Source organism: Catharus ustulatus, chromosome 3, assembly GCF_009819885.2.
Source record: "Catharus ustulatus isolate bCatUst1 chromosome 3, bCatUst1.pri.v2, whole genome shotgun sequence".
Taxonomy (NCBI): domain Eukaryota; kingdom Metazoa; phylum Chordata; class Aves; order Passeriformes; family Turdidae; genus Catharus; species Catharus ustulatus.
Genome location: NC_046223.1, coordinates 66314555 through 66341238, shown reverse-complemented (window position 1 = coordinate 66341238; position 26684 = coordinate 66314555).

The following is a 26684-nucleotide window of genomic DNA, read 5'->3' as shown; positions in this document are numbered from 1 at the left end:
CCCCTTGACAAATTATCTTGTAATCCTTATAACTGAGATGCACAATTCAGCCAGAAATCCAAAGAGATTTTGCAGTCTTCATGATTTGAGATACTCACAATTTACTTAGATAATGTCCCATGTCTAGTCCAGAATTAAGACCTTTTCTGAACTGGTGCTTTGGTAACATGATCTCTTGAGCTGCTCCCCAACATGAACTATTCTATGCAACTCTAATTTTTTAACCTTACTGTATGAGGACTTTTTAGTCAAATTACATATCCAGATGAAACTTGTATTGTTCAGACAGTTTTCAAACAAGGAATTCAGCATTCAGCTCATCTGTTCAAAATACATCAGATTTTAATGGAAGCATTCCAGTCATTAGGACATATTCTTAGTATCTTCCAATTTTTGCTGGTTTTAACTTTCAGCATATTTATTATTTAATATTAAAAATCCTGCTTTGGACTGAAAAATATTAAACAATACCTTGAGATAAACTTATTAACAGATTCAAAAAATAGTATAATGAATAACACATGGAAGTCCCTTACTGTATAATTTTGACTAAACATTTAGAAAAATTACAATTTCACAGAATACAAAAGCATTTTCTCTTAGGAGCCAAAACCTAGGGTGACTTTATGATGCTGAATTGTATCCCCAAGGGTCTGTTTAGCCCAGAAAATAAGTTCTTCACCTTTAAAACTAGAAGCAAGGGCAAAGGCAGGGGAAAGTGGAGCCGCGCAGTTTGTGTGTGCAGAAGCTTCGCTCTCACTCCCCAGAATTCCTCGCTCCCAGTACGCGCTGTCTGCAGCATGGACAGACAGCGGGAGAGAGCTCTCTACTTCTTTTTCTTAGGTTTTTGTTAGCTAGCTGAGGCAGAGAAGCTCCCCAGATTGAAGGCTTGTTTGTTTGTTTGTTTCTTTCCTGGAACTGATCAGCCCTGCTCCGGACTGAAAACCCAGAACACAGGAGCTCACACCTGTGTCCCAAAGAGGCAGGGATGCGGCATTTTCCAGCAGGAGGGACTGAGAGAGACTGAGTGAGCAGAGCTACCCCACAGAAAGGACTCTCTGAATTTGTCATTTCTTCGGAACAGTGAGAAGTTTTATTTTTTAATATCACCCATTTTCCTTATGTTTGTAAATACTCTGCTTATTAAATAAACAGTTTTTTCCACTTGTCTCCAAGGAGACTGTTCTCCAGAACTGGTTAGGAAATCAGAAATCTGCTGCTGAAATCTGCTTTTTAGATGACACCACTTCAGAAGTGTCCTCCCAAAATTTGCCCTAAACCAGGACAGCACCCTAAGATCTACTTCAAGAGCAGGTAACACAGAGCTGCCAGATGTCTACGAGCCTCAGGCTTGGGACATGTCAGATCAATGGACCACACCAAGTGTCCTGAGTGTATCTCTGAATCTTGCTCTTTGTTGCTTCAAAAATGATATCATAAGGACCCTGAGGGCATCTGTACATGGAGACACACAAAAGAAATGTAGCAAAAGAATGTCTTCTGTAGCTGTTCCTATTCCAAAATGATGGCGAAAATATGAAGCTGAAGAGAAAAACAGATCTACTCCTCACATCTATGAACAGAACTACTTATTCTCTTGCCTTGTCTTCTCCTTCCTCTTCTATTTGGCCTTTCCTTTTCCCCTCCTTTTCTTTTTTTCCCTGCTGTAGTGAAGGTCTTTATCTTGTCCTCCAAGCATAGAAATTCTTTTTGCATTTTAAACATGCTTACCTTCTGTGCAGCAAGGACAAAACAGAGTTTAAATTTGGTGGGGTGTGTTCTATTTGGTTGTTTTCCAGTGATAAAATTCAATCCATCCTTCTTTGGTCTCAAAACTCTTTTTCTGTGTCTCCTTTTACTGGCAGAGTTTAACTTTTCAGTACTTTTGTTTTAATCTCATTGCAAAATCTCAAATTGATAGGGTAGCACTTATTTGTGTATGCTAAGGTACACTGAAGTTAGTCTTGAACCTTTTCCATAACTGTCCACAATCTCCAATATTTCATTAAGCAGTAAAAGACCACAGTAATAATCTTAACTGACATCTCAGCTACTTTTTATGAACTTTTAAAGTCCTTAACCTTTCCCTAAAATGTAAATCTCAAGCTCTGCCATATAATTTTCTTCACCTGATAAAGGCAAATTAGATTTTCTTTATTAAGTAACAAAACCTTTCGAATCAAAAGAATTTTAATTTATCCTATATTAGATCTTCATATATCTTTCAGACTCATGAATGCTCTTCTATCTTCCTATATCCCACTGTTTTGAGAGGGAGACCAATTGTAAAAGATAATTGTATTTTAGTTTTCATATGGTTCCTTGCCAATTTGATTCCACTTGCTGACATATTCTATTTTTTGTCAAGCTTCTTCTGACACTTCATTGAGGCAAGCTCAACATTTTCACTTAAGGTAGGAGTGCAGTTAAGACTTACTGAAGAAGACAAGTCTATGTGACAGGTTTTTTTAATACCCTGTCTCCCCTGCTTAGTTGACATATCTATGATATACCCAAATTATTCAGGCCTGTGTTCCGTTATCATTGGTAGAATGAGGAAGAAAATGGAAAACAATAACCAAGAGCACTTAAAGAAACTTTTTTCTAGTGCAAAGGTGTATAAAACAGAATGTGGGATAGAAAAATTAACCTAGTAAATGTATAACCACTAACAGGTATAATACCCGTATGATCCTAATGTCAAAGGTTTTGTAGATACATGGGTAACTGAGGAGTTTAAATCATAAATTGAATGAGTGTGCATGTATCTTGGAATGACAAGGTAAAACTAATTTATTCTTTCATCTCAATATTATAGCTATATTGTTTATAATGTACATTGCTGAGATTAATTTTTATAGGATGTAATATCGGTCAAAAGAGCAACAGTAATGCACTTAAGACATTTTCAAGCACTGAACTCATTAATCATAGCGTTGTTGGAAATCTTGGAACATGCATTACTCCTCATGTTCATGTTCTTTCTTGTTTTATTTTGATTTGTGATTGCAAATCAGATTGACTTCTTGCTGTCCTTGCTGTCTCTGGAACTGATGTGAATCAGAACATGTCAATAAGGGAGAATCTGTGTCCCATCAGAAAAACTCAGAAATATTACCAGCTCCAAGTGAAGCTTATCTCCATGGATTTAACATACAAACTTGTTTCATGTATTTTCATAAACATGCTTCCAGGCTTTTTATTCATCTGCAGATGTAAAAATGTATAGTAAGAGATGAAAAAAAAGAATGATTTGAGATGCCTCCTTAAGGTTTAAAAATAGAACTAATTTATTTTATATCAGACAATGCAATCATTAAGATTTTAACATAAGAAGTCTTTAAAGAAAGTCTAGTTTTGGGGTGTGGGGGTTTTTTTTGTGTTTGTTTTGATTTGTTAGGGGCTTTTTGGGTGGGGGGTGGAATTTAGGGATCTACTGAAACGTATATTAATTGGATTTAATTTTGCTTGAGGAATTGCAACATGTTTAAATTAAACCGCATCATCTTCATATGGACCAAAAGGGTAAGATTTATTGCAGTTTGCACTTTTTTCCTTAAAAGCAAACTCAGATGAGGAAGTCTACCAAAAGATAAAATGAGATGTCATGGAAAGTTGCAAACATTTCATATTAAACCAGCATAAGTAAGTGATAAGATAGTCTGTTTCCATCCCAGGTTCAAATCAGGCTCAGCCTATTGCTTTTAATACCAAATTGTTATCTTCCCAAGTACTAAAAACAAACAACCAACTAAAAAAACCAAGAAAAAACCCTCAAAATGACAGCAACTAAAAAAGACCCACACAGAAACCCTCCCCAAAACCCCAGGAATATTAGGACTGGGAGTATTATATTAACCCTTCACTCACATGTTATTATTTATCTTATGTTTAACCAGCCTCAGGAGACCTCAGCTGAATATGAAGGCTCTGTATTGATAGGTGCCTGGCAGGAAAACCAGGAGAGACAATCCATGACATTAAAAATGCACACCCTGGAAAAACAAAGAAGATAAAGTATGCAGAGAAGAAATCCCCTTTGGTATGTGACAGATCTTTGAAGATGACACTTAGAGCACAAATCCTTGGAAAAAGAAGTCTTGTTCCTGTGTAAACTTCTGGTGAGTTCAGATGTAGATTTTGTTTAACCACACAGGACCTACTGCAGGATCAATATGTTACTGGTTTTCCTTGAGTACAGTAAATTCACGAATACAAGCTGCACTGAGTATAAGCCGCATCTCTGGGTGTTGGCAAATATTTCGGTTTTTGTCCATAGATAAGCCGCACACGAATATAAGCCGCTTTGTCGTTCGCAGCGAGGACCTGCGTGCAATTAGTAACAGAACCGCGGGAGGGCGGGGTTTACTGGTTGAGCTAAGGCTGTGCAGGCTCGGCCCGCTAGGGGCTGCTGACGGGGCCAGATGGCCCAGCCCGGTGCTGCCGCTCGGGGCCGGCCGCCGCTGCCCCTGGGCTCGGTCACCCCGGGTCGGCGCTGCCCCGCGGTGGCAGGCAGGGACGGAGCTTCCCCTGCTCCTACGGCAGCGGCGGCGGGCGGGGACGGAGCTTTCCCGCGCCCGTGGCGCCGGCGGCGGGCAGGGACGGAGTTTCCCCGCTCCTGCCGCGGCGGTGGCGGGCGCGGACAAAGCACCCCGTCGGCTCCCCGAGCCGCGGCAATGACTGCGCGGGGCTCCCGTCGGCTCCCTGGGCCACAGCAATGGCGGCGCGTGCTTCCCCCCCCCCTCCCTGGGCCGCAGCAATGGCAGCGCGGGGCTCCCGTCGGCTCCCCGAGCCGCAGCAATGGCGGCACGCACTTCCCCCCTTCCTCCCCGGGCCACGGCAATGGCGGCGCAGGGCTCCCGTCGGCTCCCCGAGCCGCAGTAATGGCGGTGCGCGCTTCCCCCCCCCTCCCCGGGCCGCGGTAGGGGCGGTCCGGGTCCCCCCTCTCCTCCCCGGGCCGCAGCAATGGCGGCGTGGGCTTCCCCCCCCCTCCCCGGGCCGCGGTAGGGGCGGCTCGGGTCCCCCCTCTCCTCCCCGGGCCGCAGCAATGGCGGCGCGGGCTTCCCCCCCCCTCCCCGGGCCGCGGTAGGGGCGGCCCGGGTCCCCCCTCTCCTCCCCGGGCCGCGGCAATGGCGGCGCCGGGCCCCCCCCCCATCTCTCCCCTGGGCTGTGGCAGAGGAGGAAAGAGAGCTCTCCCGCCTCTCTCCCCGCCCCCCGTGCTGCCTACAGGCAGCCAGGCTCCACCCGCGGTGCAACAAAGTAGCGATTTGTAACAATCGCAAAATGCCGACTTTGCAGCTGCTCGGCTCAGCACTCTGGCAGGCACTTCTGAGGTTGTATTAGCCGCTCCTGATTATTAGCCGCATTTCCGGTTTAGGAGCAAAATCTTAGTCAAATTGGTGCGGCTTGTATTCGTGAAATTACTGTACACAATTTGGCAGTAGCACACTTGTACTTAAAGTCAAGTCTAATACATCTCAGAGCAGTGATGTAAACACAACTATTGCTAAACTTTCCATCATTCTCATGAAAGGTAGTTAGCTCACTTAGGTATGTCAACTCCTGGAAAATACAAACCCCAAACAGTTTTTGGATACACATTTTCTCTGCAATTGAGTCTTGCCTTGAATAGAAGGACCTATATTATTCTAAGTACAGAAAAGTTTGCAAAGGACACGAGGATTTTGGCATAAAATGATGGCAAATGTGGCTAAGGCACCCAATAGCTAGAGACTGGATTTAACACAAATGTTTTCCTTCTGTGCCTCATTCATCATTTTCCACAAGCTTTCTAGCTTTTGAGAAGGATTTTTTAAGGTAAATAATTTTCTCCCTGAACTGTACAAGGAGACAGTCCTTTTTTACACGATCAAGTGGCATATTCTCAACGCCTGGATACAGAAGGCAAGCCTCCTACTTGCAGGCAGGAACATTTACACAGCACACTGGGTTTGCAATTGCAGGAAACTTTCTTGCAGCAGACAATGAATTAGGCAGAAGAATTACCTTAATATTTTATCCCCTCAGTACTACTCTTTCAGAGAGATTAATAAAAGAAGTGAGGTAGCAGGAGAACAGTACTTTCCTCTGGAAATTGCTGACAGCTGATACAGTGTCATCTTCAAACCTGCCTCAAATCAAGGACTCTATAAGGTTTTAACTCTCAGAGATATTCACATTGCTACAGCAGTGAAAGAAAAATAATAATTCATTTAAATATCAGGAAATTGCATCTGTCACAGCTGTAGATGGAAGTACCATATTCTATATCAGAGAATCTTGTAGGAAACTACTGATTTGTCAATAAATAAACTTACTTTATTTATTCACAGTTTGTTGACATAAAACTTTTTCATATTTCCTACTGCGAAAAAACCATAGTCTCTAAAATTTAGGAAGGTTTCAAACTCAGAGAAGTAAAGAAATAACCTGATAATACAGATAATATGTCAAATTCTTGACAAATGAGACTTCACAGGTTTCAAAGGACATTTTATGTTTTAAGTGAAAAAATATCTGTGGATTTCTAGAACAAGGCTATTTGCTGAATGTGGGTACCAATCTAGAGTGAACATATATAGTGCACCTTGTAATTTCACTGGAGAGACTTAAGGGAAAGCGTTTATGTATGGCTGTTAATACTTCACCATGGTTAGAAACACCTCCCTGCTCAAGGTGCCTGCCAGCATTTGCTATATTTGCATTTACAACCAGCATCAGAAAATACTACTAAATAATTTTTAATGGTATTATATATTGCTGAACATGATTTGATGTGTCCTTTGATGACTCTCAGTCAATGTCAGTCTAAGCAGAGGATCAATCAGGTGTTGTAATTTTAAAGAGAAAATATTTTTTTTTTACTTTTCAACACCATGACTGACATTAATATAATATAATATAATACAATTCCCAACTTTATTAAACAAACAAGCAATAAACCTCATTCTCATGGTCTGATAGAGGTTTTTCTCCCTTTTTTTTTTTTTAATACTATTTGCAGCTTAAATGGTCCTCCTCCTTACATACAAGAAATTCAGGCCTTTACTAGCACTGCCTCAGCAGTACTAGGTGAATAGCTGATGCATAGTACCTGGGTTCTGACTGCACAACAGAACTGTCCCAAAGCACTTAAACAATATTTGTTCTGAAACTTTTGTACTTGTCCTGGACACCTCTTTTCAACCCAGTGAAGCAAACAGACTAAAGGAGCTACCTGGAAGTTTAGTGTGAATGATCTAGTTAAGAATGCATCATTTTTCATGTAGCATAACTTATTCCAGATGCATTCCCTGCAGGATACCACACAATTCAGAGATAAAAGTTGTAATGTAGATTTGATCAATTTTAGTTTGTTGCTTGGGGGAAAAGCTGTCAAACTCCCATTAAACTAAATCCCTCTTTATTCTAAAGTCCAAAAAAGTAACACATCAAATAATATTCGTATCAGGCAAAGTGAACTTATACTGTAATAGGGAGTGATGTAAGTTAAGAACCCCAGAGTACAGGTAATTGTGAAGATAAAAAAAAAAAAAAAAACCAAATACATATGAAACCTGGCTTTCAGAAAAGCATTCATTTAAATAGGCAATAAAAAAGACCCCCACAGCAGTAAAAATCAAAACTATTCACTTTCTTAGCAAATTCCTAAAAGTTTTAAAAAATAGAGTTCTGCAAATTCATCTTCAGTGCTTTGGTGTTTCTCCACCAAAAATTTCACCACAATTTTTTTAAGCAGTTTCAAACACTCTTTGATAACAATTAGTCACACTTTCAGAGCCCAAGGAAGGCGAGGGCACAGGAAGGGATGGGATAGCTCTTAAATAAAACAATTTAAAAGCAATATAAATATTAAAGAGAAATGGGACACTGGGGATTTCAGCTCTTCCACTTTTGAGACAAATTTTTTCCACATTATGGATCATTTTTGGATGTTATAGTTAATATACTTTTAAAAAGTAAAATATTAAAGTCCAACTGGTAGCCAGTGACTAGTGGTGTTTCTCAGGGGTCAGTGCTGCCTTATGTTTGTGTTAATGGTGTAGGTGTAGAAGGAATTAGAGGTGACCTGGCCCCTGATAAGTCACAGTTGTACCAAAGAAGAGGAATAGCCTTACCCTTAATGGATCACAGCTGTGATTAATAAAGGTAAGTGTGATAAAAAGGGGGTGGGTTAGGTAGCCCCTTGAGGAAGGGGATATGGGTGAGGGGTATTTCTGAAGAAGATGGAAGAGTGTTGCAGCAGTAAAAGGTCTTCTATGAGGTCAGTCTGGGTCTGATGGAGTCAGAGCCTGCAGTCATAGCTGAGCTGGTTAGAAGCTGTGTTCAGAGTCTGTAAACCAGCCCTTGTAGTCACAGTCCAGTATGAGATAGCCAGCAGTCAGAGTTTGCAGTTGGACCCTGCAGGAGGAGCTTGTGTAGTCAGTCAGGATGGCAAAGCTGTAAAGGATGATTTGGGAGCCTTTTCATGTTGTTGAGTGAGAGTCTGTGTTGGCTTGCTTCTATCTCTAATGAGAGGTCTGCTGCAACAAGTGGCATGTGTGATGGGACAGATGGTCAGAACACTTGATGTCACCAGATTGCAGATTAGGGTGTATATTCAGAAAGAACTGGTCAAGCTGCAAAAAGACTGAGTGAATTGTACTTCAGGGAATTCAACAATGAAGGGTTCTGCCCCTGGGGTCTGATTCAGCCAAACAGTCTAGCTAGGAAGTGATTTTACAACAGAGGACCAGAACTCCTAATTGACAAAATTAGCAGTGCAGTTTTGTATCTGGGGAAAAAAAAAAATTACAGTGATCTACTACCATCTAATGAAAGACCTGCAGATGGATATTCCTGCAGGGATGTGCAAGGAAAGGGCAAGGAGCAGTGGACACAAAATGAAATATGGCAAACTTTGACTTTATAGTAGGGGAAAAAAGCCACTGTGGCCATGTTTAAACATTGGAACAGGTTACCCAGAGGCTACAAGGTTTCCTGTCCTGGAGACTTTTAAAAGTAAGCTGAGAACTGCCTCTAATAATCTCATCTAGCTAGACATGCCCTGAGCAAGGAGGTTTCATGAGATGAAGAGAGAGCCCTCTGATAGATTTGTGACTGATTTTAATTGACCCCCTGCACTGACAGGACATAGAGGTCTGTGAGGTAATGTAAGACTTGGAGGATTTATTTTTAATGTATAGCTGTTGACAGAAATATCAGTGACTGATTCATTAGGTGGCTCAGCTGCCAAGGTGAGCAGCTTCCATGTCGGCACAATCTGCAGAGGAGCTCAAGAACCTTTCTCCTCTGTGCTTTCAGTTGCAGGGAACAATGACGGAAGAAACAGAAAGGTCAAGCAGATTGGTAACTTGGCTCCAAGCCTTGTCAGCAGAATTCTGGAGGGTTTGATCATGGGTTACTCTACAGACCTGATGGTGATAGAGAGCACCTGTCTGAAAGGGGAAAAGGATCTTTGCGCAAGAGTCCGCAAGTCTCTTGGCGAGAACTCTAAACTTGATTGTAAGGGGGAAAGGGGTAACACCAGGCTCCCTAGAGATAAGATTGATTTGCAGCTTGACAATATTTTAGGTACTCCAGTCTGTTGTCTCAGGGGAGGTAAGGGATGAAAATCCAAGGGGACAACAAAGACATGAGGGTTGTTGGTCTGTTAGAAACCACAGAAGCATCAGAGGACAATTACACAGGAGCCAGTGTTTCTCTTCCCAAAATGGTGGCAGACTCAGCAGCCCAGCTGAAGCACATTTGCACCAATGAACACAGGATGGGCAGCAGACAGCAGGAGCTGGAAACCACTGTGCAGTGGAGGTTTGTTGCCATCACGGAAAATTGGTAGGATGACCCGTGTAGTTGAAGAACTGCAATGGAAGCTATATATTCTTCAGAAGGATAGGCAAGGATGGGGGCATGGTGAGTTAGTCCCATACTTCAGGGAGTATTTTGTCTGTCTAGGGATTAGCAGTGCTGATGGCAGAGTTGAGTGTTTATGGCTAGGAATCAGGGGGAAGAACAACAAGGCAGGTGGGAGCTGTTATGGACCACTCAGCCAGGATGAAGAAGGAGATGAAATCCTCTATAACACTGGGGAGAAATCTCAAAATCATCAGCTCTTGTTTTCATGGAGGACTTCAACTTGCCAGATGACTGCTGATAATAGATTAATGTAAAGAGGAAACAGTCTAGGAGATTTGGCTGAAACTCAGGGAAAAGGAGCTTTGGAAGATGCCATGAGGTTATGCAGGGAGAAAATTAGTAAAAATAAAGGCCAAATAGAATGTAATCTGCCTACTGATATAAAAGACAGTGATATTTTTCCATAAAAGCATTAGTAACAAAAGGAGGACTAAGGAGATTCCTCTTCCATGACCAGATGCAGAAGGAAACATAGCTACAAAGAATGAAGAAAAGACTGAGTTACTTGATGACTTCTTTTGTCTGTCAGCTCTAGTAAATCTGCCCTTGACAGCTGAGAAGTGGAACAGATTATCTTACTGAATAGCAAAATTACCCAGATATCACAAAGAGAGGAAGGGTTCAGGGTTACCAAGTTGATGATTTTTTATTTTTTTTTTGATAGGAACAAATTCATATAATCCCTATGAGAAATTTAAGCTGTTTGAATATATATTAATGATAACCTTTTCAAGTTTGACTTCCTCCTAACCAGTCCATAGTTTGACTTCATCCTTCTTCAGTGCTTTTCCATGCAGAGGCTGCAATACTGCTGTATAAATTTCTGACTAAATATACCCCTCAACACTTAGTTTTTTATCATTAAATATATTGCAATTGTGATCAAAGCTAAATTTCAAATGGTGCTCTACATATTCATTTGAGGCAGTTCATGAGAAGGAAAATTTTTCCTTGAAATGCTTATTCTGTTTTAAATAAATCCTGATTTTTCTCCTAAATTAATCAAAAAGTACAAGTATCAATCTTACAGAGGTATTGTTCTTATGACAGTGCTGCTTGGAGTGGTTGTATCAGGCCTTTAAGGCAATGATTGAGTAATTTTAAACTGATTTTGAAAAGAACTGCTAAAGCAATCTAAAACTTCCTTTTGTTTTCACATGTTAGAAAAAGTACAGAAACAGTCACAAATCTTTTCTTTCTCCAGTGGTCTTTATGAATTATGAGTAGTTGGGGTCTAGGAATGTGGTGACAGTTAATAAAGGCTGTGAGCCCTATAGACAGGAAAATAACACCACAGCAGAGTTAATTTTCAGCAAAGGCTTTTCCTCGCATTCTACATTTCATTCCACTAAGATCAAAAACAATTTGGCTGCATCAGTAGGCAATGAAAAGATGTCAAAACCATCAAATGTCCAAAAGGTGTCAAAAACATCTACTGACTTTTTTCTGTTCTGGGTCCAGGGAGTTTTCTTTACCAAGTATTAGAAAAAATGACTTTGTGCGCTATAATAGCTAAGCAGCACTTGCCTTGCCTGAATGGTAAAAGAAGTTGTGCAAAATATTCTCTCCACTCTACTGAACAAATAATAAGTCCTCAAAAATGAATTGCCCAGAGATGCTACTCAGCTAATTCAGGTCACATTTTCTTTCCTGAAAAATAACTGCTGAAAGTCCTCATTTGCCATCTATCTGCATCAATACTTAAAAGTTGTGCATAACAAAGGCATAGTAAGTTATCCTGTACAGTACTTGTACTTTGCAGATTTCTACTAAGCTACCTGAGAAACCCTGGAATCAATCAGTACTCTAACTCATGTGCTACAGGTTACCTGTGAATTAATTTCTTGGAGGAAGATAATGATTTTTTTTAAATTGTCTGGTTTGGACTGAAAAACAGCTAGTTCAAGGGAAATTCAGAAGTTTTTGGTCAAATGATGCTTGATTTGATTACTCTCCCTGCTAGTAATATGTATTCTATGCTTTAATATAATATTTTTGGACTGATTTTCTTTCCATTTTAGGTAGTGGTTGAATTTTAGGCATTTGCCAATCTGACTAAGTAAGCTTTATACATTTCTTGTTTTTCATGCAGCTACTGAAATACCTCTTGTTTATCAAGCTGAACACATCTGAATAATAATTCTTGGAGGTAATTATATTTTTCCACAAAATTTAACTTAACATATGTCTTCTCTGTATCCTTCAATTTATCAACGTGGTTTTGGAACTGTGGACACCAGAAAAAAATGCATTATTAGGCAATTTATCTGATCTTGCTACCAAAAGCAAAAGGAATATAAACTTTCTGATCCAACTTATTATATATATGCAGCAGAGGGATGTGTTGTTTCTGTAGAAACAGGAGCTAATGTTCATCATGCACCTCTAATACTCTTCAAGCTTTTTCCATTTTTTACAGTCTTTGTGGCATCTACAAACAACTTTGACTAGAACTTATTTTCTCCCAAACACTGATAAAAAATGTGCAGAATACAACCAAGAACTCAGCCTTGCAGATGCAGCAGGATGTTCACTAAGACCTCCCTTTATACTTGCATCTTGAAACCTATCAGCCAATCAAGTTTTAATCTACTTTGTATCTGCAATGCTCATTTGCTGTTGATTGAGCATCACTTTTTAATAACCCATATCCACAGAAGAACTCAGAAATTACTTCAGCAATGAACACTTCTATAAGTCCTACATTCTTAAGCCACTTTTCAGATTAAGAGAAGCCTCATAGAAAATTCTGTATTACAAAAAGATATTATAATTTACTGAAAGCTGTAATATATATTGGAAGAAAACACCGTTTGGACAATTTCTGCTGTTTATTTTTATTTCTACCACCTTAACCTGTAAAAACCCGGAGCATTCACACCCAAAGTCACGGCCTGAAACTCTGGAGGGCAGTGCAGTTTCTGATGTTCATGAGCTATGTTCAGAACGAGTTTGAGAAAGCAAAACCAAATGTTTGCCTCCAACAATGCAGTTGTGTTCTCTTGTTGCTACAGGCACATTGATGCACCTCTATGCCACCTAATGAGAGCTGATTTTCCTGTGGTGGTATCATCATGGTCCTGCCATTGGCAGTGGAGCTTTTCCTTGAGATTCCCTGAGGCCTGCATAGGAGGTCGTGTTCCAATTCATACTTCAGAGCTTACTAATGAGCTTGACTTTACATGCTGGTGCTGTGGCATCAGTGCAGAAGTTGAAGGCAATCAGTGGGAAGGGCATGTGTACAAGGCATCAAAGTGGTCTGTGCTGTGAGCTTGAAGTTATTAGACTGGGATGATTTCAGTGGGCTAGTTCTCAGAAGTACACTAAGGCACTGGGGCTGTAATTCCCAGCTGTAGTTAGCATCCTGAATCCATCCTTCTGTGTTCACATTTATCCACTGCACTTGGCTCACCTGTGTTTACCTTCCTTAGTCCAGTGTTGTTTTTAGAGGTCGTTTCACATCCATTTTCAATGGTGAGGGACTGGATTTTCCAGAAGTAGTTTTTAGTCAGAACAAGGATTTTGTACCCTGATTAGCTGTATGCCATTGACAGATGCAAATTTATCCCTAAGGGACTAACATGAGACACACTCTCCATTTCTGAGCTTCACAATGATTGACTGCAGCCCCAATTAGGCCAAAGTATTCAGTTGTATTTAGTGTACAGCCTTCAAGGGCAGCCTGAAATATCTTGCACTCTTAATTCTATTGAGTATATGGTTTATGGTTTAATTTCTTTAATGCAGTACTATCCTTCTGTCACAGAAAGGCAAATATTTTTCAGAATGACTTTATGTAGTGGTTAAATCTACCTCAGACATTTCATTTTGAAGTGACCTTGTTTATGCTGGGCGGGGAAAAAAAACATTTATTATGTGCTTGCTAAACTGCAGCTGCGTGTTCAGCATAATAGGAGTCTGGACCTCTGCCTCCAAAGATTAATACAGTTTTAATCTGAAGCCAGTGAAAATCTTAAAGTTCTGTTAGTATTATATGATGAAATTTAGCACAAAATTTGACCTGTTGAGAAAAGGAGTCTCATTTGACAAAAAACATGCAGATTGTTCTCCTACCCATAATTTGGTAAACTAAATATTTTAGAAATCAACTTAGAACTTGGAAAGAAATGCCTGTGTGAAATAAATATGCAATAAAAGTATTGTATTTAAATAAGCAAAGGAAAAGTGCAATGAAGCATTTTGAGGGCACTGCTGAGTTGTTTGAGCATCAGAAGTGAATGTGATTAATGCTTTTTGAAATAACAGTACATAAGGTACGCAATTGAGGACATATGAATATCTCTGGCTTTTATATTTTATTTTTAGTGATATAACTGAGTCTCTTCCATGAAATTTCAGTTTATGACTTACTGGACATATTTTCTGGTGATTTAGTGTCACTGGTGTGGTCACTATGGCAGTTTGATTTCAACAAGTTTTAAACAGGCATTGCCAGCCAGTCTCAAGGTGAACTCTAAGGGTTATGATTTAGAGTTATCAGATTTACTCTGTATTATACCATGAAAGGGAAACAAGACATGGCCTCCAACCATGACATTTAGATGTAGTCTTCAGAAACGCCAAGAAGTGGAGTTTGGTAATCTGATATAGGGTTTTAATTTTGCCTGGTTTAATCAAAAGGTCACTTTGCAAAGTTTAAATCTGAATTCACAGTTTTATTTCAAGAAGATTTTTTTCAGACTCAGGACTTTAGTAAAAAATAGATTGCAGGTTAAAATATATTCTTACAATCCCAGCACATTTTTGGGGGCACAAATAAAAAAGGTTTTAATATTGACAATGTCAAAACTACAGTTGTTCAGGAATATTTGCTTCTTAAGTTGAAAGAAAGGAAAGAGAATGACTTCTGCCAAGTGAAAGGCAGGTGTCAACATAAATTACATAGGTTCAAATCCTGTGATTTTAGAGATGGAAACAAATTGGTATAAAACAACATAAATTAATTACAAACGATTTCTTAAATTAAAACTTGCCTCCCAGCTATGTTTTCAGACCCCTATATATAATAAGGTATTTCTTTGTTTTGTTGTGAGTCAGTGTCAATATTCAAAACCCTTACGATCTGTATTTATGACCTCATAAAGACAATCTCACTACATATTAGTACTGTTCCTGATTGGGTTTCTTTTAGATGAGCTTATGGAGCAATTATTCTTACTGAGTGCATGCACTGTATCATGTTAACTTTGCCACTGATAAAAGAGCAAAGAGAATTTCTGATCAATGCCTTATAGCCCTCTTTTAGCTGTCTGCTGGTACCTGGCTTCTGGCATTTATCAGTTCTTCAAACAACCTTTACTACTTACCAATCTGACCACCTTGCCTGACTGATTTTGAGGAGCTGATGATGTCTTTCAGACCTTACAGGTCTGTATTTCTGAGAAACAAAAATATTATTTTTTGAAGGAAAACATTGATGAGCTAGTTTGTAATTATTTTGTTATCTCCTTCCTGAGCAACCCAGTCATTAAATGATATTGTATGCTGCATCTTTTTCTGTAATGACCTTTCTGCAGTTTAGGGCTCTATATTCCAGACCCTCAGATGCTGTAACAATATTCTTTCCATAGTGTTGATAAACATGCCAGCTAGCTCATTATGACACATAATTCAATCCCTGATGCCTAAACTTTTCTGCTCCTGGTGCCAGGAGTTATGTGCAAAACTAGTCATCACTGACTTCTTTTTGCTAGCTCTAGTGTCTGACACATCAGTACCAACAAGACATGGATGTATACAGACTGAGGCAAAATGGTTGTACTAAAGGACATTTGCACCCTCTGGAGCATTAGGCTTCAAGAGATAACTCTCAGGCAGTACATGAAATATTCATTTGTACTTGAGTTGTCATTTTTCTGTGTCCCTTTATATATTACTGTACTGAAGCACTGAATGTATTGCTCAGTATTTTATCTCTTTGTATTCTATCTAATATAATCACTGTATTTTGAGTTAAAGTATCTTCTCTAGCTCTTTCCTTTGATCAGTTGATTTGTGGACATTAGAAACTCATTAAACATTCACATCCTGTGCTGATGGGTGTAGCCTACACAGACAGTTTATTTGAAATGTGTATAAGGTGCAACATAAAACATATTTAGATAGCAATTGAGTGTAAATATTTCATAGCAGAAAACAAGTGCCAAGTCTCACTGCTTGCATCCAAAGAACTGACTGCATTTGTCAAATTAATGTCTCTTTAACAGAATATAAACAATTTTAAAATAAAATCTACTTACTGCAGTCCTCCCACATAATTCTTAGTTTACATATCTATGCAAATGTACCCTGTTACTAAGTCAGATTTCTGACTTCACAGACAACAAAATGCTATATTTAGGAACTTGGCATATAATAATAGATTTCAAGTTATCTCTTAGGCTAACAAAGTAATCCTGGTTTTTGTTGTTTCATTTGGTTTTTTTTTCCTTCTAAATATGAAAGTCAAAACTATTTTTAAGGAAGTCCCACAAAGCACAGAAAGGTTCATGTTCCAATTAAACCAGTTTCCTTTTATTTGACATTGAGCAAATATTTTTACTTGTGATATAAGATCATTACAAATATATATTTTACATTCTTGCGTATCAGAGGAATCTAAATCATACTCTCAATGTGGTTCCTTTGAAGATAAATGATTTCAGTTAATGCAATTTACTATAAGTATGCTTATAATTGCTTATGAAGGAGTAAAACAAGTAACCAGTAAAATATAATCCAAAATATAAACATTTTATATTTATATATTATTTTAGATAATTTATGAGGGACAACCACTCTATTAGCTATTTGCTCAGTAAGAGTATTTAAAGGGTTTAGCATATAAAGATATGGAATCAACATTAATAATTGCATTAATAATTATATTATCAAAGTTGAATTTCAAACCATTCTTCCACATTACTTTTTGCCTAGCTTTTAATGCAAAAAAATTAAATGCTACATCCTTCTGCCTTCAATATATGCTCAATGTATTTTTATCTTAATAATACATTTAACCTTCAAAACTTGTGCCTCTGAAACATCTCTGGCAGCTTGTTTTTTGATGTTTTTTTCTATGTCCTGAATGCTAGGAATATGAAGAGCCAACTGTGAGGGTGATCATACTGGTGGCTTAACTGTACAGAGAAATGTCTGAACTGGAGTCATCAGTGGTATGAGTAGTACACGCAGAAAATCAGACTTCTTTTTCACCTCAAGCAAATGCAAAATATTTCCTAAATACTGATGACAAATATCTCTCTAGCATTAATTTGCACCTGTCAAATTGAATAAACCTTTAGGTCAGAATTTTCCAAGAATGTACACGTTTCAGCTCAAGATTTTTAAGCTAATGTGTGCTTCAGGATTTGTATATACAAACCCTGTTAGCTTGGGTGATTTTCCTGTTTGTTGGTCTGACGGGTTGTACCTGAAGATTTTAGTGCAAGCTGTTGCTTGTGTGCAAAAAAGGGTCGAGTCTGAGAATTTTTCAGAATTGTTACTGAATAACTATGTTCCTTTACATTTCAATCTGATATTAAATGACTGCAGGGTTTTTTACAGCACTGGAGTTCCCTATTATTTTATTTATTACAAGGATATTTCACCTGCTGCATAAACTTTTTATCTCATGGGTCATCGTAAATACACTGTAGTTTCAACATCCATGAGCACACTACAATTTTACAACTAAAGGGTGTAAATTAAAATTCCCATATATCTGAAAATCCTGCTCTTCATAACTAAGCAGGAACTTTGAGGAATTTAATTTCATATTAGCTACATTTCTTAGGAAAACAAACTTTCAAAAGCTCCTTTGACCATAAATAAAACAAGACACTGGTCTGATTTTTGTTTTGATTTGATTTGGTTTTTGCCCTGGTTTATGCCCCTTTAAATTTTTCATGCATAAAATCAATACATGAGAAAATCTTGAAAATACTGGCCAGTGTATACTACAGAACTCTGAAAATTCCTATGGAAATGGGATACACCCAGATCAGACATTTAATTTTTCCAACTTTTTTCAAATCTCATGTAATTCAAAAAAGGACAAAAACTGCACACCTAATACATTGGAGATTTTGCATCCATTTCCTAAATCTCTTCAGATTTAAAGTATCTCTCAGAACAGCTTAAGCCTGATTTACAGAGGCTGCTGCACATCTCTCTGTGTGAGAGAGCAGCAATGATAAATCATTTCTTGCAAAGAAAGTCACGCTCAGACAGTGATCACAGTGAGAGTCCAAACAGGGATCAAAAGGCAGCGTGGCTCACAGTCATACTGCTCAGCTGTGCCAGGCTGTGTTGAGCAGTTAGAAATGGTAATGAGAGGCACCGGGAGTGACAAAGACTCTCTTTACTCACCCACCCACCACAGAATAATAAGCTACTGGTGACCTGGAACTACATAGTCAAACCACAAAATACCTAAACATTAGATCCTGATAGTATTATAAAAAGACTGTACCCTATTTAAAAAAAAAAAAAAAAAAAAGTCAGCAGTGAACAGGAAAAATGTGATATCACTGACCACAGCTTAATCCAGCTTGACATTGTAAAATATGATTGTTACTCTTCAATTTCTGAAACTAGCTATGTTTCATCTGCTCTACTCAGCAGACTAGAATATCCCTTATTGTTTAAATAAAATAAGATGAAATTGAAGTATGGTATTAATGATATTAGATAAGTTAATAAGCCAGTTAGATATTGATTTGCAGTTCTTTGAAAGAAATACATCTAGACTGTGATCTAGTATGTACAAGGAGCTGTGGAGACTGCAAACCATTTCAAGAAATAGGCATAAAAATGTTATTTTCTTTAGCTAGAATTTTCTGTCACTGCTACTATGATTTCAGGCTACTTGAGTGCTTGTATGGCTGAGACTCCGGGAGGAAATTTCATCTTTTTCTGCATCCAAGCAGATTAACAGAAGTGTGCTTCAGACTTCAGGTTGACAGGATGACAGAAGGTCACCCACAACCTACCCTCACTTGCAGAACTATTGCAACTGTAAGGATGAATGAAGAAAATTTTGAAGATATTCATGCTGCTGACAGTTAAAACTTAGCCATGCAAGTTAACTGGCATGCTTTCCCTGATTCTCTTCAAAATTAATGGAAAGTTGTTCACTTCTTTGAAAGGGTCACCTTAGGGATTTTTTACATTAGACCTCTCCTTTGAATTTTCTTCATGAACATACGTCCCTGCACTGACTAGTTAAAATGGGCAGAAGAGTAATGGGCTGATTCAGGCTCCTGAAGATACTTGCTACAACCATTTTGGGTAGATGAGATCTGACCTGGGCTGTGTTTCACTACAAGTGTCTTTTTAGCCTTTTCACAAAAGGCGACTTTTTAGGCTTACTTTGTGGCAGTGTAGTATCATTAAAAGTTTATCATATGTCAAGAGTATGGTTTTACATGTTAAAAATGTTGATACTTTATCAGAAATACCTTTGCCATATGTGTAACCTTTCTCTAACGAAAGATATTAGATACTTACAGACTTCACACTTTAATATTTTTCAATGGTTGTTATCAATGACAGATAAGAACCATTTTTGTTGTTGTAAAATTAATAGCAACTTGTCTTGCTACTCTTTATTGTGTCACTCTAAAAAAGATTTTATAGCTATTAAAACATTCCATGAAAATCCAAAGTCAATATCAGGTGATCCCCAAGATATTTTCTTTCTGTTTCATTATTCCAACAGTAAAAAGGAACAAAGTTTGTTTTCTCTTAAGGCCTTCTGAAAATGCAAAAGCAAAAATTTTCCTTTTCTGATTTTGCTTCATACATTGTTACTTTCATAATGAAAAATTTAAAGGATTAAGTGTTTGTGATACACTACAGGGACTAATGGCTTCAGAGTCCCTAATTTATTGATGAGAATCCCCATTGAGGAAGACGCATCAGTTTCAAAGCAAGGTAAGCAAACAGGAGAATAAATTCATCTTTCCAGCAAAAGACACAAACCTTTCCCTTGTGAAAGATGTAGTGTCAAGGAGAACCCAAACACCTCGGAATTTTGGATAGAACATAAAATTGCTAGCAAGTCCAAGGTCAACATGGTACACTATTTCTTCGTTTTCTATAGGTGAAATTTTTTTGTTCAGCCTATTCTGAGGTAGCTAAAGAGATGTCTTTTTGCTTTTCATTCTTGACCTGATTTTGTTGTGAACACTTCTCATTCCAATATATAATTTGCTTTTGCATTCACAGTATCCCTTATTTTAATGAATGAATGTCTCTAAGAAAGATCTTGAGATGCTGATCCAGCATACTGATAGGATTTCCTTTGAAACCTTAATTCTTGACTTGCAACACAGAGAGTTTTCATATTGAAAGCAAACTTTTTTACAGGTTTGATAGTTTAAAATGTACATTTAGTAATGTTTTAATAACTGAAACTCATAACTTTTTAAATAACTGCTAACTTATTTAATACCAGTTTGTTTAATACTATGTAGAAATGACCTTTATTCTTGCTGTTCTGCATTTTTTCCCTAAGGCAAAAATTTTAGTCCTATTACTTGTGACTTCTTGCTAGTACTATAAATAAAACATGCATTCTCATTATATGAGGCAAAAGAGGCAAGTTTTCATCAATCATAGGATTTTGGTGAATGTGAAACAATTTTGGGTTACTTTATAAAAAGACAAAATACATCGGGAAATTCAAGGAATTACAAAAACAGCTGTGTTGTTTTAGAACAAGCGTTATTTTTATTAAACATTTCAATCTTACTAAGTTTATGAACTACATAATTCCAAAATATTCCTCATAACTGAGACAGTATCTGCTTTGTGTGACTTCAATCAAAGCAGCAATTTGATATGTGTTCTAGAAGACAGATAGTTCCTAGACCTAGTGAAAACTAGGTCCCTAGGTGTGTGTCCCTTTTCACATCTCAACACAGGGTTTTATTAATTTTTTACAATTTTAGTTTCCCATTTTCTACACTACAAAAAAACTTTTACTGGGTTTTCAAATCAGTTCATGATTTTTTAAGATTATTAAAAAAATCATAATACAGCCTCTAAGCACCTTTCTTTTTCTCCAGAAGGATGACCACAAGGCATTTAGAAATAAAATGTTCTGGCAATATGACAATCTGATTTCCAAGCTGAAGATTTGACTCCAATGCTCAGTTCTTCACAGAGTCTTGTTGAACTCATGTCATTGAAGCATTGCAAGGGAAGTGTATTTGCTTTGATACTAAATTCCTGTCATGCTGAGGAGAACTGAGGCAATTAATCCAGAGATTCACAGGCTACATATATGAGAATGTAAGATATTTCTTAGTTTTTAAACAGTATTTGAGCACTCCCAGTAAAGGTAATAAGACTGCCTGTATGAAGAGGAGAATTACTATGCTTCAGCAAACACATTTCTCCAGTAAGTTTATTAAATGCAGGTGTTTAAAAGTAAGATCTGCAAGTGAATGTGAGAATAGTGTCAGTGCTTAGTGCAACCTTTTTAGACAGTTTGTTTTACTCATTAGCCAAAGAGACATGAATGAATTGGTCAATTGGTAGCCAGAGCTGGACCATCTCCAACCAGTACTACCAAATTCAGTGGTAACTGCCCCACTTCCTGTAAACTCAGATACTTGAAGTGCGACTGTTGAATCCCAGTCAAGCTTCTGCTTTGGACGCACTAAGCAGGAGCATTTGGTGATTATATACTAACATACATTCCTTGGGGGTTTTTCTCATTACCTACAGCTTTACATAGGTATCTCAAGAAACTGAGAGAAAAACCTAACATGTACATAGTAATGAACTGTTTTCATAGCAGCAAAATCATTCATCCACCTTGATCCTCTGTTAAATCTTTGACTTAACCCCATACAACATCCCTGTCTCTAAATTGGAGAGATGAGTTTGATGGATAGACTGTTAGATGAACAAGGAATTGGCTGAATGACACAATCTAAAGCATTGCAGTCAGTCGCTCAATGTCCCAATAAGGATCAGTAACGTGGGATGTCCTTCAGGGTTCTGTACTGGGACCAGTATCTTTATTAATGATGTAGGCTGTGGGATTGAGAAGCAAGTCTGAAGACAACGTCAAGTTGAGCAGTGCAGTTGAGGATGCCATGCAGAGAGACCTTGACAGGCCTGGGGAGCTGGACAACATTAACATAATGAAATTCAATGAGGCTTAGTGCAAGATCACCTTAAGACTGAATAAAAGATCATAAAACCAGTTTACTTTATTTGTAGACCAATTTATCAATTGTCTTTATAAGACAAAAACTTAAAAAAAAATTTTAAAAAGCAAGTTATTTAGACTACAACTACTGGTGGCTAGGTAAATCAATTGAGAATTAAAAAATATCCCAACAATGAACAGGCATATTCCTCTGCCCATTCATAGGTCTATTTATAACTAAAAAGTCACAGTTCTTGTGCTGAATGTACCATAGAGGATTTTCAGAGACAGATGCCTGCTTCCGTAAAGATATACATATGGATAGATGTAAATTGCATAAGCAGTATATACATATGTAGTATGGTATGAAAACCATATCACTTTAAAAAGTATCACTGAGTTTATGCATGCAAGACTCTGAAGCAGGAAAGCTTGTACCCCGTTACCAGCTGTGGCAAGAAATTTCAAGCAAGAGATAATTTTAAAGATAACTCAAATATAAATATTCATGTACACTAACAGTAATATTTGAGTGTAGATAAGTAAATATCTACACTTAATTGTACAGTCCATCACCCTCTGATACTACTCAGGAAAAATTCTATAACTAGCTGTGTCTTGGGTTACAATACAGGATGTGATCAAAAGTATATCTATTCTATTACCATTGATGAGACCAGGTAGGGCAGTGATCCTTATCTCCATGGGAGATATTCTTCTAATGGGCCATCCATTGAAACCAGGTGGGGCATTGTTCTTTTTCTTTTTTTTTTTTCTTTCATCCTTCCTCCAGGGAGTTATCTTCTGCTAATGGCCCACTGAGTCCCACTTTGTGACTGATAAGACAACTTCATCCCACTGGGAGATGCTTCATCCAGGGGGAAGAGCCCAACATTTCTTACCAAGATAAAAACTGAGATTTTGGGACTGGAGTCTAGAGGAAAACCGGACTTCTCCACATCACCACTGGACCTTCAGAGGAAAATTGCACCTTCTGCAGGAGCACTGCTTCAACTGAACCACATCTGCCACTGCAGGAGGATGCAGCCACCATTTAATGGGACTGCTACCAACACCCTGCCTGACAGGGTGTCAGGTTGTACTCTGACTTTGTCAGGGTTTGGAGTTTGTTTCTTTGTAGTACTGTATTTCTATTTTAATTTCCCTAGTAAACAACTGTTATTCCTAATTCCCCTATCTTTGCCTGAGAGCCCCTCGATCTCAAAATTCCCGTAATTTGGAGGGAGGGGGTTTACATTCTCCATTCTAAAGAGAGGCTCCTGCCCTTCTTAGCAGACACCTGTCCTCCAAACTAGGACAAGCTGTTAAGAAGTTATTCTGGCAGATATTCAGATGCTTATTACACTTTGTAAACTTTACTGATAAATGTATTTTATCTTCCTTTATTGTTGAAACATAAATAATCAGGATTGACAAGTCACAATTTTATTTTACTCTGCAGAGATGGTATGTATTCACCTGGATTTTGATTGTACTTTAGGTCTGACTTGGGACTGTTCTAAACTGGTGATATTACATACAAGGTGGGTCAATAGTGTCCAGAAGAATGACTATGATCCTTTCCGTGTTTTCTCCAGTTTGCTACTTCAGGTGATCTAGACCAAGGAGTAGATACTGGGTCACTCCACACACTGGTGCTGCACTCCTGAAAAATAGCTATGTGTCACTCAAAAGTTTCAACAGCTACCACCAAAGATTTTTTTAGTCAAATTTTTTATTAGATAGCCATGGATTGAATTTGTCACAGAAGTATTGGTTGGTAGAGAGGTAGTCTCCTCTTTCCTCCTCTCCTTCTTGAGCAGGGGTGTTTTGTTTCTTGCCTGCAAAGCAGCTGGTGTTCAGCACACAAGGTGAAGAGAGTCAAGGCCATGGTTGAAAGTGGAATAGGGTTTTGAATGTCTCAAAGGTAAGACAGGAATTGAACAGAGCACTTCCATCCTGTCTCTGACTACTTTAATGAACGCAGCAGCACCATATCAGGACTGACTCCATCTGCCTTCATACATGACTGTTCTTTTGTGTCAGGCATGCTGCAGTTAAAGCCTTACAAATTGATGTGTTTGCTTGTGCTTAGGCATTGAAGCTGGCTGCCCAGACAAATCTCATGCTGACAGGCAAATGCCTCAGGACCTTTAAGTGGGTCAGGGAGAAGGTGACTGCAAATGACTGTGTTTTTCAGGTAGATTTTTTTTTGCACTTATTCACCATAATTTCATCAAAATTTTATTTTAAGCATGAATGGAGGTGACCTGAATCTCACTTCTCATTTGTCTTAAGGTATGTCCTTGTGCTTTTCCATACACCTGGCTGTTCACTTGGGCTTGTCATCTCAGCTCCTGCTTCTGTGTAGTCTGGTTGCAAATAAATCAAGGCACAAAATTCTTACCCTGGAAATGACACAGATTTTTTTGGTTTGGGACAGCTTAATCTTAAATAAATTTAAGGTAGCATTTTTCTGCTAATCATGGGATGGCCCACATAATTCAATATATAATATTATATCGAATTTGCATTTTCTTAATTCAGGAACTATATTCTTATCCTGAGATAAATACATTTAGGCTGCAGGATCTACCACAGGCAAGGAAATGATCATCTGATTTTGATAACAATCCCAAATTAGGTTTTGTTTTCAAACACCATTTAATTTGCCAAAAGAGGGAAAATCAATTCATTCCTACGCTTTGTCTCTCGTCTCTCCACATGCAAAGAGATAAACAAAATGACTCCTACACAGTGATAAATGGAAAGTTGCTAATCTTGGTGCTCAATCTTAGTGAGTAAGACCTGTGCTGGCTGCCCAGGGCACGAGGCTGCCCTTTGCTGGTGGAACCAGTCCCCACAGAGCCAGCTGGGATACAGCCATGGGGCTGGCATGTGGGAACAAGACAGTGGAAAGAAAAAAGACAAAAGGAGGCCTTTAAGTTTCCCCTGACAGTAAGAAAGGAGGATAACTGCATCATGATGGATCATAGCTGATGCACCTTTTCCATTTCCCCTCCAGGGTGCTCTTGTTCAGGTTGGAACCAAGCCCTGCCATTGCTTGTTCCCTCTGCAGGCTCCTCTTGAGGAGCAGTCTCCTGGCACACCACTTGCTGGTCTTGAGCTGGGTCTCTGCTTGCCCACACCTCTTTGGCTGCCTTGCTCCAGTGGTTGCTGCACTGCCATGGAAACTGTAGCAAAACCCTAAATTGCATCTCTGATCAGGAAATTGTTTGCATTTTGGAGTCCATCTGTCCCTACTGAGTTGTCTGCTGTCTTTCTTCCTCTGATCCTAACTCCCACTGTGCTTTTGATGTATGATGAGGAAAAAATGGGAGTTGATTGCCAGCTATGGACATAAACAGGGAACAGAAATGAACTCACTTCTGTAGAAGCAAACAGTGTTATGTGCTGAACCTGGAATGTTATACCTGGGTAGAAACTGTTTCTCTAAATACAGTCTTACAGTCCTGTGCTGGCTGTTAATAAAATACATATCTGATCCCAATAGCTGGCTGCAAGATCTGTGCTCAATTCAACTGTGTCCTTTATTCAATGGGTAAAGACATAAACCAGAGGTTTGAGGCTTCCAGACTGGTCTGTTAAAGAAACTGAGAGATACAAAAAAGTTCTTCATACAATTGTCTTCAGGTGTTCCTGGAGTAGAAATGGGAAAACCTCTAAAGAGATTAAGTACACACAGCCAGAAGGAGCTGTGAAAGTTCTCCTCTGCTTTCTTAAAAAACTATTAACAGTAAAGTTAAAGTGGTGGCTTCTGCACCACGTGGATTTTACATTGTTGGTACAAGAAGGACAAGCTGAGAAAATAGCTAAATGCAAGGAAAGTCAGGCTGAAGAGAAATCTGTCCTCACTGAGTACTCTGTAAGGCCTGGTAATGCTCCATTACCATCATCCTTTGTTGTTCACCACCATGACTCTCTCACTCATTTCTGCACACCACAAATAAGAGGGATAGGGAAAACAAGGAGATGAAGGAGATAGGCTGAAAGCCAGAAGTGCCCACTGACACTTGTTGGGTAACTTCACTTACATGATCTATTAGATCCTAGGTATTCCTAGAGGGATGAGGTAGGAACAGTGGGAAGCCCATGAGTCATGGATATGTTCCACTTTACCAGCCATATGTTGTTAGGATATTATAGTCTTCAGATTTATTAATTTTCCTGTTGAAAACTTGTATATCTAATTAATATTATTTCTTTGTTAGTACAGTGCTAGAAACATGGTTAGAGAAGTGGGGAAAAAAGTGGATTGCTGTTCTTTGAAAAATTTCCATTAAACTATTTGATTCAAATTTCAGCTGTTCAGTAAGTACCAGACAGGTTTCCTGTAAGAAATCATCTTTTCTGGCAAGAATGTGGTTTCTTTTGCTGGTCCTTGTTTAGACCCCTAATTTCAGAGTCCTCTTCTGAGCAGCCAAGCAGGCTTGCTGGCTTCAAGCTGTGGGCTTCAGGATTGTGACACTATTGCTGGTAGCACTACGTGCTTTCATGACGAGTTTTAAATCTGGGGAATTTTTTTCCAGCTGAATTGAAATGAAATCATAATTCTGTACATTTTGAGCAGTGAGCAAAACTA